Source organism: Pleurodeles waltl, chromosome 5 (genome assembly GCF_031143425.1).
Source record: "Pleurodeles waltl isolate 20211129_DDA chromosome 5, aPleWal1.hap1.20221129, whole genome shotgun sequence".
Classification (NCBI taxonomy): domain Eukaryota; kingdom Metazoa; phylum Chordata; class Amphibia; order Caudata; family Salamandridae; genus Pleurodeles; species Pleurodeles waltl.
In genome coordinates this window covers 746,886,103-746,898,604 of record NC_090444.1, presented here as the reverse complement: position 1 = coordinate 746,898,604, position 12,502 = coordinate 746,886,103, and the positions used below count along the sequence as shown (strand labels likewise).

General features: G+C 48.0%; 1 protein-coding gene across 1 annotated transcript in view; it reads right to left on the bottom strand.

Moving 5' to 3' along the window:
* BUB1 (BUB1 mitotic checkpoint serine/threonine kinase) overlaps positions 1-12,502 on the bottom strand; it is a 640,511-nt gene that overhangs the window by 300,434 nt on the left and 327,575 nt on the right. The window lies entirely within an intron of this gene.

Genomic DNA, 12,502 nt, shown 5'->3' with positions numbered 1-12,502 from the left:
AGAAGTTCTGGATTTCACCATGGAAGAAGCCTTAGGAGGGTCTTTCTTGTAGAAAGCTTGGCAGGGTTTGATACATAGGCTGCTCTACCTTGAGAGGGTTCTTTTCCAAGCTACCCTTTCCTTCATAGCACCTAAGTGACCGACGAATAGCTGGTCATCCAGTTCTATGTCCTTGGTGCGGTCACAATAGGCGTTTTTTTTTTTTTTACATTTATTTTTTTATTATGCTTTTGTAATAACACATCCATTGTACCACATCTGAGAGGCCAGCACTTACATCTTGTGCACTGATTAAAGTGTAAGAAGCAACAAAGGCATATACCATCTTACAATACATCACTAAAGGAGTCAGGGCTTCACTAAGTACAGTACAATGTTCCCATATTCTGAAACCTCCTGACGTGTACAATGAGGAATGAGAAAACATTACAACAACAGAGGGCAAAGTTCAGAAAGATAAAGAATAGGAAAGACGAAAATTAGAGGGGTAAGGGGGGAGTAAAGATAGAGCGAAAGAGGAAAGATCACAAAAACAATGCAGCAGTCAGATCACCAGTGTAGCTGCAGGCCTTGAGGGATAGCATGGAAGGAAAGCATAACTATTTGCATTCTCAAATGGGAAGCACGGAGCAGTCAGATGCCGCCAAATGCCCGGGTCTCCAAAAATTAGCGCAGGGGGGCCCATATGTCTCTCGGCCAGAAGCACTCAGGCATGAGTTCCCAGTATTACATTAGTTGTTCTTGACAGAACAAAGCATCTCGCAGCCACCCATGACATCGGGGAGCTCTGCTACGTCCCCAGCACATCGTGACCCTGCGCTTAGTCAGCAGCAGTCCTACCAGTCTCCTGTGAGCAGAGGGGATCTCCTCCACATAACCCAAAAAGGCAAGTTTAGGGGTATGCAGCAGTTCGAGATCAGTCATCTCCTCAATCATCCACAACACCTCTGTCCAGTATTCGCACAGAGCAACACAGCTCCACGAAGGGTGCAAAAAGTCTGCATCAGGGGCCTTACATCTAGCACAACGTGCATCAGCACGCAGACCCATACTTCGCAATCTACAGGGTGTATAATACAAACGATGTAGGAACCTAAAATTAATAAGGCGCAGTCTGTAGTTAGGGGACAACTCTCTCATATACGCGCAGCATCTTCACCACACATCATCAGAAATGGCCTTGCCAATGTCCACCTCCCAGTGTACTTTAGCTTTAATCTCAGTCTCAGGCATCTCGCTCTGCATACAAGCATAGAGCTTGGTAATAAGCCTGCACGGGAATTGCGTTTGATGCATGAGTTCCAGTTCTCGGCACACCGGTGGCATCGCAGGGAAACAGGGGAAGCACGTGCGGAGCATCGCGCCAATTCTAAGTACATATAGTCGGTGCAACGCAGTATCACACCCATCGCTAAGCGCCACCTCCAAGGAGATAAACAGCCCATCAGAAGACCAAGAGCTTAAGGTGGCTGAGCTAGACTCACAAAGAAACTCACGCACACGGGCCTCTCCCGACAACTGCATGTCCGTGACATCCAATTACGGCATCGCAGGTGCAAAAGGCTCATGCACGTTGGCACGCCGCAACAGCGCAGTCCAAACCCTTGCTGTGCAAGTCACAGTCTCAACCCATCGCGGTCTGGGTCTAAACGGGTTCCCAAGCACCCGCGGTAATCTATCAGGCCACACAGCGTCACTTTCAGGTGCCAGATGTGGCAGGTATCTTGTGCGGTACAGCCAGAAATGTGCAAAATGTGCCTGCGCACATTGATAATAGAGCTCTAAATACAGGGCAGCTAAACCTCCCATTTAAAACTGAAGTATCAGTTTTTCCCACTAAATTCTGGGCTGTCCACCAGCCCAAGCCAGCTTCACCAGCGCGGACCTAAGTCGCCGCAGAAAACTCACAGTAAGGACAAGAGGTAGATTGATAAGCAGATATAAAAAATTGGGCAAAATGACCGTCTTCGATATCGCAATGCGACCCGTCAGCGAAAGAAGCAACGAACGCCACAACTCCTACGTGTCCTCCTGCCATGTAATAGCTTTGCCACAATTTGCTGACCAAAGCATCGTAGCGTCCCTGCTCAGCCAGACACCTAAATATTGCACCGGGCCATCAGCCCAGCCAATGGGATATTCAGAGGGGATCTGCGTCGTAGCCTCAGAGAAGCAGCACCACCGACTTGGACCAGTTGATGTTAATCGCAGAAAGCCGTCCAAAACACACTATTTCAGCTAACAGGGCATCGAGGTGTCACTGCGGATCGCGGACAAACAAAGCGATATCATCTGCATACATAGAAATTAATACTGGACGCTGTTGAAATGCCAGTCCCCTATGATTGTGGTGTTGTTTCAAGCGAGCCGCCAGCAGCTTCATCGCTATTGCAAAAAGCAACGGAGAGAGTGGGCAGCCCTGGCGAGTAACCCTAGCAATCAAAAAGCGGCCAGAGATAGTCCCATTTACTCTCAACCGAGCAGAAGGTCGCAAGTACAACAAGCGGATCAGTTGGATAAACCTGAAACTCAGTCCCACTCGAGCCAGCAGAGCAAACAAGTATGACCACACCAGAGATGCAAAGGCCTTGGTGGCATCCAGGAACACCGCTGCTGCACGGTCCTCAGGGTCGATCGTACTAGCTACAGCAAAGTATGTACCAAGATTATGTAAGGTAGAGCGGCCTGGCACAAAGCCGGATTGATCCGGCAGCACCAGGGTCGGAAGCAAAGGCTGCAAGCGAGCAGCTATCATCTTCGCCAGAATCTTATTGTCTATATTGATTAAGGAGAGGGGCCAGTATGAATCGCAACTGCTCTGGTTTTTCCTGGGCTTTAAAATCGTCACAATAAGAGCCTCTCGCAGTGAGGCAGGAAGAACACCAGCCAAAAGAGCTTCCGCATAAACCTTCAGGAGGTGCAGCGTAAGGATATCCGCATATTCCTTATAAAAGGACGGAGTTAGGCCATCCAGTCCAGGTGCCTTGTCACCCGGCAGACTACGAATAGCCTGGACCACATTGTCCACCGAAAAGGGGGCATCTACATATGACCTGTGGGAATCCTCAAACCACAACAGGCTAATATCTGCAAAATAGTAATTGGCTGCCGCAGAGTCCAACCCAGGAGGCTCCACATACAAGTCTGCGTAGAAGTCAGTGAGGATGTGCCTGATCTCCTCAGTGCCGGTGTAACGCTTACGGGTTTAATATAATTACTTGCCCATGGCTTACGGGGCATATTTGCTAGCATTCAGCCGGCCCTCTCCCCCTTGCCATATCTCCTCGCTGTAGCGTGCCTCCCAGGAAACAGACCACGTGCAGTGCCGCCTCCTCATACTTTGTCATCTTACGTCTCAGGGAAGCCAAAAGGTCCCCCTATCAGTCCGCGACTAAGTGTTTTTCTATATCAACAAGCTTGGCCTCCAGATCTGCCAGATACCGCCTCAACACCTTCAACACTCCATGCTGTTTAGAAAGGCAGATACCACGAATCATCACCTTGAAAGCCTCCCACACGGTTCAAGCCGAGGTCACCGACCCCCGATTCTCAGCAAAGTAATGTACAATGGCGTCATGGATCTCATCCCTAAATACCAGGTCACGAAGTGCACCGTGAGGCAGCCTCCACATAAAGGCTCTTCCGGGGCCCCTGGGTACAGCCAGCTCCAGCAGGACCGGCGAATGGTCCGACAGGGTGCGTGCCATATGCTCAATCGACTGCGTCCAGAGCTCAACATCCCTGGTACCAAGCCATCTGTCAATGCGGGACCAACTACTATGAACATAATTGACACAGGTGCCCTCCCTGTCAGTTCCATGCTTTGCCCTCCATATATCTACCAAAGCACCATCAGCCATCACAAGCGATAGGGCCTTGGCAGCCGCCACATGCTGTGGCCGAGCCAGGCTTTCACGATTCACCACAGAATCCAATATCACATTGAAATCCCCCACAGCAAGGTCCTGTGACCCAGTGAGCCAATCAATCGCCACACTTCCCTGAAGAACTCAGGGTCATCAATATTAAGGCCTTAAATCAATACTAGTCCACAAGGTCTATCCAGCAGTGTGCCACGTAGCATAACATAACGGCCTTTACGATCCACAAGTGCCTTTTTGGTGAGCCATTGCAGTCGAATCAAAATTGCCACACCACTAGCATATCGCGAATACAGCGCAACGTAAAACTCTCTAATTCAGCCAGCCTTTATCCGTTTTTTTGTGGCCTCTGCCAGGTGGGTCTCCTGCAGCATGCAAATGTCAATCGCATGGCGCTGCATATAGGCAGACCGCAGTCTCATCCTGCCCCCATCATTCAGCCCCCGAACATTGCAAGTAAGGCAACGCACAGGCGTCACGCTTTTTCTGTGTCATTCCAATATCCTAACTGAGCACACATCCTCCCATACCATCACAGTTAAGGATTCGGCAGCATGCAGAGAGAGGAGCAGAAGGAGAGGAAGAAGGATAGAGGAAGTAAACCAGAAGCAGACCATTCCCGACCCCCACCCACTCTGACCCCATAAATGGGTCAGTATTACAATCCATCCCATCCCCAAATACACATCCCAAAAAATAATAAGATTCAATGTGAAAGGACTCATCTAGTGGGGCGTGAGCCAGACCAGCCTAAACACCATCCCGAACGGGATGAAGGGGCGAGGGGACTCACAATGCAGGGTATATAGTAGAGCAGCGAACATGAACATTTGTGTCAATAACATTTGCCAGTCACAAGGACATGAGCAATGCCACTGGGGCCCCAAACAGTATAAGACATTTAGTCATTGTCACTTAAAGCATCTCTCTCTCCGCCAGTATCTCTCGGGCTCTCAAACAGCGCCTTTTTAGGGACAGATTTAGCAAACGTAGCGGCCAATTTTGGATCAGTAAATAAATGCAACTTGCCCTAATGCTGCACTCGCAGTTTAGCTGGATAAATGAGGGAATATTTAGCATTGGTCTGACTCAGAGTGCGTCTGACTGGCAAAAAAGCCCTGCGTGCACCCCAGGAGTATAGTCAGGAAAGATGCTCAGTTCAGTGTTATTATAAATCACAGGTCTCAGCTCTCTGGCCAGTCTAAGTATGGTGTCCCTATCTCGGTAATTCAGTAAGCATACACTAATAAGGTGCGCCGGCGTGCCCGGCAGCGGTCCCGGTCCCAGAGATCTGTGGGCCCTCTCCACCACCAACACCCGGGAGAGCTCACCAGGGAATATCTCAGCCAGCATGGGTTCAACATAGTCCTCTATACGCACCATAGCTGCCGACTCAGGGAGGCCGAGAATGCGAATGTTATTACGGCAAGACTGGGCGTCCAAATCCTCGTTCTTTTTGCAGATCACCTCCAGCACTCATTCCCTGCGCAGCAACTGTTTTCCCTCTCCGCGGCGACCATCCTCCAAATCCAAAGTGTGAGATTCCAACTGCTCAAAACAGGCGTCATGCCCATCCACCCGTTCCTTTAAACGATCTATTTGCTCAGTCAAATGGTCGAGCTTAGCGTTGATGCCAGCCAGGCTATGCTTGAGGTCTAGCACCAAACATACACCCTCAGCAACATGGGGCCACAGGGTAGCACTGTAGGAAACTGGCCTGGTGTATGGTGCTATCACCCTATACCAATTCCAGGTATCCCCTATTAGTGAAGTGTAGGCAGTGTCTAGGAAGCCAGGGCTCTCTAGAGGCAGCTGTGGATGAGTAGCCAAGCTTTATCTAGGAGACATGAAAAGCTTATGCAATACCATTATAGTCACACAGCACTATCACACATGAAAGAACCACACAGTGTTACAAAAATAAAGGTACTTTATTAGGGTAACACAAATACTAGAATACTAACAGGCAGCCCCCTCCAACTGGAGGTAAGTAAACACACTAATTATAGCAATCAGTAAGGAGCATAAAAACAACAAGCATTGGCAAGAGTATTAGAAAATAGTGAGGGCCCTAGGGGAATGCGAGATACAGTCCCCCACTCAAATATAAGGAAGAGTTAAGAGAGGGGCTGCAGGAACTAGGAACCCCAACAGATGAGTACCCGAGTGACCCTCAGCGATCAGGAGAGCAGAGTTAAGTACCTGGTTTTCGCCAAAACCAACAGGAGGACTTTGGAAAAGGATTGTGCAAGACCCAGACCAGACTGGAAGAACCCAAAGGTGGATTCTAGCAGAAGTGGACCTGCAAAGGAACGGGACCAAGTCCAGTTCATGATGTAGTGTTCGGTTGTGGCAGGAGCCACTACCCACCCTTTGGTGGATGCAGGACCAGGTCGACAAGGGACAAAGAAGACCTGCTGTGCAGGAGCTGAAGAGAAGTCCCCGAAGTGATGCAGATGGTGTCCAACGTCAGCTGTCTGGTTCCAGTGGGTCAGTGGTGCCGGAAGACCATCAACAAACCTTGGCAAATGCAGAAAGAGGAAAAGAGGAGTTCCAAGGCTGATGGGGACCAGTAAGGTCCAGGGGACTCGACCCATGGAGAAGAGTCTGAGGTGATCCTCAGCAGTTGGGAGTCACAGTCGCAGTCCCACAAGCAACCCACAAGCAACCCACTGGCAGCAGGCACAGGAGTTGCAGTGAGGCCCACTCAACAAACCTAAAGAGGAGTCCCATGTCGCTGGAGCAGCAGGAAGGAGACTGTGCTTTGCAAGAAGAGGTGCTTGGGCGGAGGTACACAGAGCCTAAAGAACCCTTGGAGCAGGAGCAAAAAAGCTGTAGTAGCTGCAAGAGTCACAGTGCACAAGGGTACTGTCCTACAAGGAGAGGCAACAGCTTACCACCTTCCCAAGTGGGACAGCTGGTAGAGAGGACCACGGGGACCACTCCAGACAACCACCTGTGATGCAGGATCCACGCAGTGCCTAAGGTGAGCTGATCTGTACACAGGTCGTGGTGCCTGAAGATGCAGGAGTGTGTCTCCTTCATTCCAAGGGAGATTCCTTCTTACTTCTTGTGCAAGTTGATGTCTCGCCGACCTCAGAGGCTGCACAGTCTGGGAAAATCTTGCAGTTGCTGGAAGAAGCCAGACAAACAATGTTGCAGAGAGGAGTCATCCCTGATGTTGCAGATTGTGGTTTCCACAAGTGTCCAGTTGCGGTTCAAGTGGCCAAAAGAAAGTAAATAATGCAGAGGAGTCCTGCTGGAATCTTGCACGTCGAATCTGAGGACCCACGCAAGAGGGAGACCCTAAATAGCCCTAAAAGGGTTTTAGTCACCTGCAAGGTGGCCACCTATCAGGAGAGGGCTGTGACGTCACCTGCCTGACCTGGCCACTCAGATGTTCCCAGGGGCCTTTGTCCATCTTGGATTCAAGATGGCAGAATCAAGTGGCCGCCTGTAGGAGCTCCGGGCACCACCCCTGGGGTGATAAAGGACAGGGGGTGGTCACTCCTCTTTCCTTTGTCTAGATTCGCCCCAGATCAGGGACCAGGGGCCCCCGGACTGGTGCAAACTGGTGTATGAAAGGAGGGCACCAAATGTGACCGTCAAAGCAAACCAGTGGCTTGGGGAGGCTATCCCTCCCAAGCCATATAACACCTATTTCTAAAGGAGAGGATGTTACCTCCCTCTTCCACGGGAAATTCTTTGTTCTGCCTTCCTCTCCCTGAGCTAGTCAAGCAGCAGGAGGGCAGAAACCTGTCTGAGGGGTGGCAGCGGGGCGGGGAAGGCTGCCTGGAAAATCCCAGAAGACTGGTAGGAGCAATACTGGGGGTCCTCTAATGAGTCCCCAAAGTGCATGGAATCATAAACCAATACTGGCAACAGTATTGGGGCACGATGCTGACATGTTTGCTACCAAACATGCCCAGGCTCAGAGTTGCCATTCTTTAGCTGGACACATAACAATGGATGGATTGAGGCCCAGACCTCTGTACTGGGGGTGAATGTTTGACATTGCTCAGCATTCTGTCCATCACTTTTTCTTTCTGCATTTGTCACCCCAAGTGGGAACAGTATGCCCAGACATGGATCCCTTAATCCCCGTGCCACTGGAGTCAAGCTAGCCTGGCTGCTGAAGGGTGATACCCTGAAACCGGTCCCAGGATGCTTGTTTCCAGTCCAGGGAGGACCTGGTTTGGCGGTTCGGGCTGGACTGTTCCCATGAGGAACAGGGTCAAGACTGATTTGCATATGGCTGGGTCCAAACTGGAATGGCATGGGTAGCAAAAAAACGATGTATTTAGGCCCAGATTCCTTTACTGGTGGTGAATGTTTGACATTGTTCAACATTCCGTCCATCACTTTTTCTTTTTGCACCTGACTCCCAAGAGCAGAAAGGCTCTCATCCCATGGGGTCAGAAACTTGTCTGGTGGAAGCAGACTGGCATAGACCAGTTAGCAACACACTAGAGAGTAGGGTGAATTTCAGGGGGCACCTCTAAGATGCCCTCTGTGTGCATTTTTCAATAACCCAAACACTGGCATCAGTGTGAATTTATTGTGCTGAGAAGTTTGATACCAAATTTCCCAGCATTCAGTGAAGCTATCCTGGGGCTGTGGAGTTCATAGTTACAACCTCCTAGCCTATGCACTCAATATGGCTACACTTGCACTTACAATGTCTAAGAATAAACTTGGACACTCTAGGGGAATATTGCTCATGCAGCTCTACCTCACCTGTGGTGTAGTTCACCCTGCCTTAGGACTGTAAGGCCTGCTAGAGCGGTGATTTACCCATGCCACAGGCATAGTTTTTTAGGTTTGGCACCCAGGTAGGGTTGCCATGTCAACTTTACCCTTTTCTCTACACCAACACACTCAATCGGCACTGGCAGTGTGCATATGTTTGATGAGGGGTTCCTTAGAGTGGGATAATGCATGCTACAGCCCTTAGGGACTCTCCCTGGTCACAGGGCCCTTGGTACCACTAGTACCTTTTACAAAGGACTTGGCTGTGTGCCAGAGGTGTACCAATTGTGGAAGCAATGGTGCAATTTAGAGGAAGAACACCGATGCTGGGGTCTGGTTAGCAGGATCTCAGCACACGCTCAGTCAAGCTAGCATCAGGTATCGGGCAAAAAGCAGGGGATGACCATGCTATAAGGGTCACTTTCCTAACTTGTGACCATTGACTCTGGACCCAACCCTGTATTGGTCTCATGTGTAACCTTGCATATGATATTAGTGGTATGCAGGAAGCCATAATTCCCAGCATATTCCCTACAGTCCTGTCAGAGACTGACTCTTCTGGTATTGGAGAGCTTCTTGCATTATCACCAGTGTACTCTTTTCGCAAGCATACGCTTTCACTTTTACTGTGTTGGTTCTTGCTCCCAGGAAGATCTTCTCCTAATTCTGGTGTGGGTGACTATTTATTTTCCATGACTATGAAAAACCTCAGGCTTTGCAGTGTTGTCACCACTGTTTTTATGCTGTTCCTGCACTTGTTTAGAGAGTTTGCCTTTATCAACCTGTTGTATACTTAAGGGTACAAGTGCATTCCTTTCCTCCTCATGTGTTGCAACTGCTGCCATGCATTTTGTAAACACTGGATGCGGATTTATTCTAAAAGGCAGCATCCTGAATTGGCAGTGTATATGATCTATTACAAAGCACAAGAAATGTCTGTGGTTCATTGGGATGACTAGATGTGCATCTTTTAGGTGTATAGTCACCATACAGTCTCCCTTCCGAAGCTGTGGAATGACATCTTGCACCATTGTCAATGTGAACTTCTGTGTCTTTGTGAACTTCTTTAAAAAAATGGAGGTCTAGGATAGGTCTAACAACTTATCTGGTTTTGGTACCAGAAAGTATGCATAGTAATTTTCCTGGCTGATCTCCTTGCCTTTTTCTGTAACAATTCTCTCACCCGTCACCATAGAAAGGTCCTTTCTTCTCCTGTATGAATACTTTTCTTCGGCTCTCGCCATAGTGGGTGTCTGATCAGTTCTATGAAATATTGGATGATGTTGAATAACCACTTATCTGAAGTTACCTAACTCCACTCATGTAAGAAGGCCCACCACACCCTTCCATAGGTCTTCTGTGTGGTTGGGGGTTTGGCTCCCTAAGTCACTTGCTAGCTGGTGCAGCCGTCAATCTCAGCGGCTGTTCTGGGTCTCTTGCTTTCCCACGAAAGGGCAGTTTGTGGGCTTGGTACTGTCAATGTTGTATCAGTGTCTGCACCTGTGTAGAACTCTGAAAGCCCCTCTTTCCACCAGTTTTCTTGCAGATGTACTTCGACTTTGCTGTCCTCTGAACTGCAGGGCTCCCATCGATTTTGCAGTATCATCTTTCTTAAGCTGTTGCAGCGTATCCTCCACTGCGCTCCAAAAAGCCATTCCCCATTGAATTAGGTGTTAATGATATTGGCTTGGACATATTTATTTAAGCCAGACACCTGCATTCACATATGCCTTCTTAGGGTTGTCCCTGCCATTATTAGTCTGCTCGCCAGGTCTGTGGAGCCTGGTGGCAACTTTAAACAGGTGCTGGCAATATTTTTCCCTTGCTCTGCAAAGGATGCCACCCTCCTCTAACATTGCTCCAGTAGGTGCTTCATTAGCTCTGCTATCTCTACCCAGGGTTGGTAGGCACATCTATTGAGCAGGGCACTGGAGCTTGCAAAGCGCCATTGGGTTTCTGTTTCCCTTTCAAACTTCTTTCCACCATATCCATTCTTTTGCTTTCCATATCCAGGGTTAGTTGGTAAGTTTGCCCTTTTCTGGTGTGGGCTTTGAAGATGGATTACTCTGGTCCATTACCCCTGATGTATGCAGGGTCCTTCAAGGAGTGTTTATACTTTGAACGCCTCTCTCCCCCATGCTCGAAAGCATGGGCAAATATTAACTCTTACTCTGTGAGGATAGCAATGTCTCTAGTAAAAACATGCTTGAAACTGCTCCAGTTGTACACCAAACTTGTCTGCAGCTCTCTATTAGTTGGATGCACAAGGGGATGTCGTCCATAGGCAAAGGTTGCTATACGGTTCCAACCAGTTTAGAAGGACTGTGTATTATATCAACAAGAACTTCACAATATAGAGACGGAGTCCAAATATATAATCAGCAAATGTTGGTTTATTTAGGCTAGCTTAAAGTGCCACATCCAAACCCCTGACCAGGCTAATAGATGTTATTAGAAATCTTGAACATGACCATTCTGATTCCTAAATAAATTGTGGAAACAGATCTAACCCTTTTGTTTGTTACTCTCACATACCCAAGCTGTCAACAAGAAAATATGAAAATACATTTTTAAATGTTTATTGAAGAGATCTTATTCTTGAAATGAAGACATGCACTGTGATTATTAGACAGATGAAACATATTACTGTAACCAGAATTATTAGAATGGTAAAAACCACAAACCATTCAACCATGCCAATTGTTACTAATCTTTCTCTACTCCGATCTGTCTCTGGCACCTATACTATTGGAGAACAAAGCGAAGGCACTATCTGCCAGACCAGATGGGGTAGTCTAAATCACCATACCTAGTTTTTATATGTTGAGGAAACAGTCTAAGTTTGCAGGCTATCTTCCTTTGCAGGATTAACGTCTGAGTCAGCACGGCTGCTTCTCAGTCACAGTTCACGGTGGGTCCATTATAATCCAGGATTAACTGCTTCCCTCCTGAAGCCTAGCACGGATGCTTTTTATATAATAAAACACTGTCCTTATCACACTGTGACAGAGGTGCAGAACAGCTTGTTTGTTTTGTCTAACAAACATGTTGTCTCCTAACAAGCCCACAGTAAAATAAAATAAAACAAAATAAAACAAGGGCATAGCGTTCAGATTGTATAATCCTGGAACTAAATGTGAAGACAACAGGGCGGCAAAGCCTATCAGGAAAAGCTGTGTACAGCACATTTTCGTATTAGTGGAATATATCTATAAATAAAATCAAAATCAGAAAAAGAGTTCAAGCTAGAAGATGAAATCTAAAAAATGGAGACTAACCGCAGGCCTTACAACTAGGGCTAAACGGGTATGTGTATTCCCTCCTCAGGGAAAATGGCGGTGAGGTTCTCCCATTCTCTCAGGCATTTACACCTTTCAGTATCCTGGGAAAGGCCCTGGTACTCTGGCTCCTCTTCCTCAAATATGCCCTGATTCTCTTCCTCCTGCAGCTTTGGAGTCATTGGAGGCTCCAGTTCCCCCCAAGTCTTTCTCCTCTTGTGTGTGCACAGGTTCAACGAGGTACAGAAATCTCACAGGGATGCAATTAAATCCTTTTTCTGGAGATTGCAGTCATACTGGCCTCGAGATTCCTTTTCTTCCACTCTCTCAATCGAATAATCTTTGGTTTAGAGTCTGGGCATCAATCTCTTTTTAAACATCGAGGAATCAGTTACTGGTGTTTCGGTTGTCCCTTTCTTAGGCTTTTGTCAACTTTAGTTGTCCTTCAACTTCTGTGTCTTTTCAGTAGCACATCCGCCTGGGGTGTCAATGGTGAGGAACCTGAAAGGCACTTTCAATTTGACTTTGGACGGGGAGAACTTCGGTGCAGAGGCAGATTTTTGGGCTCTAGAGACTCACCTGTACTCGGTTTCT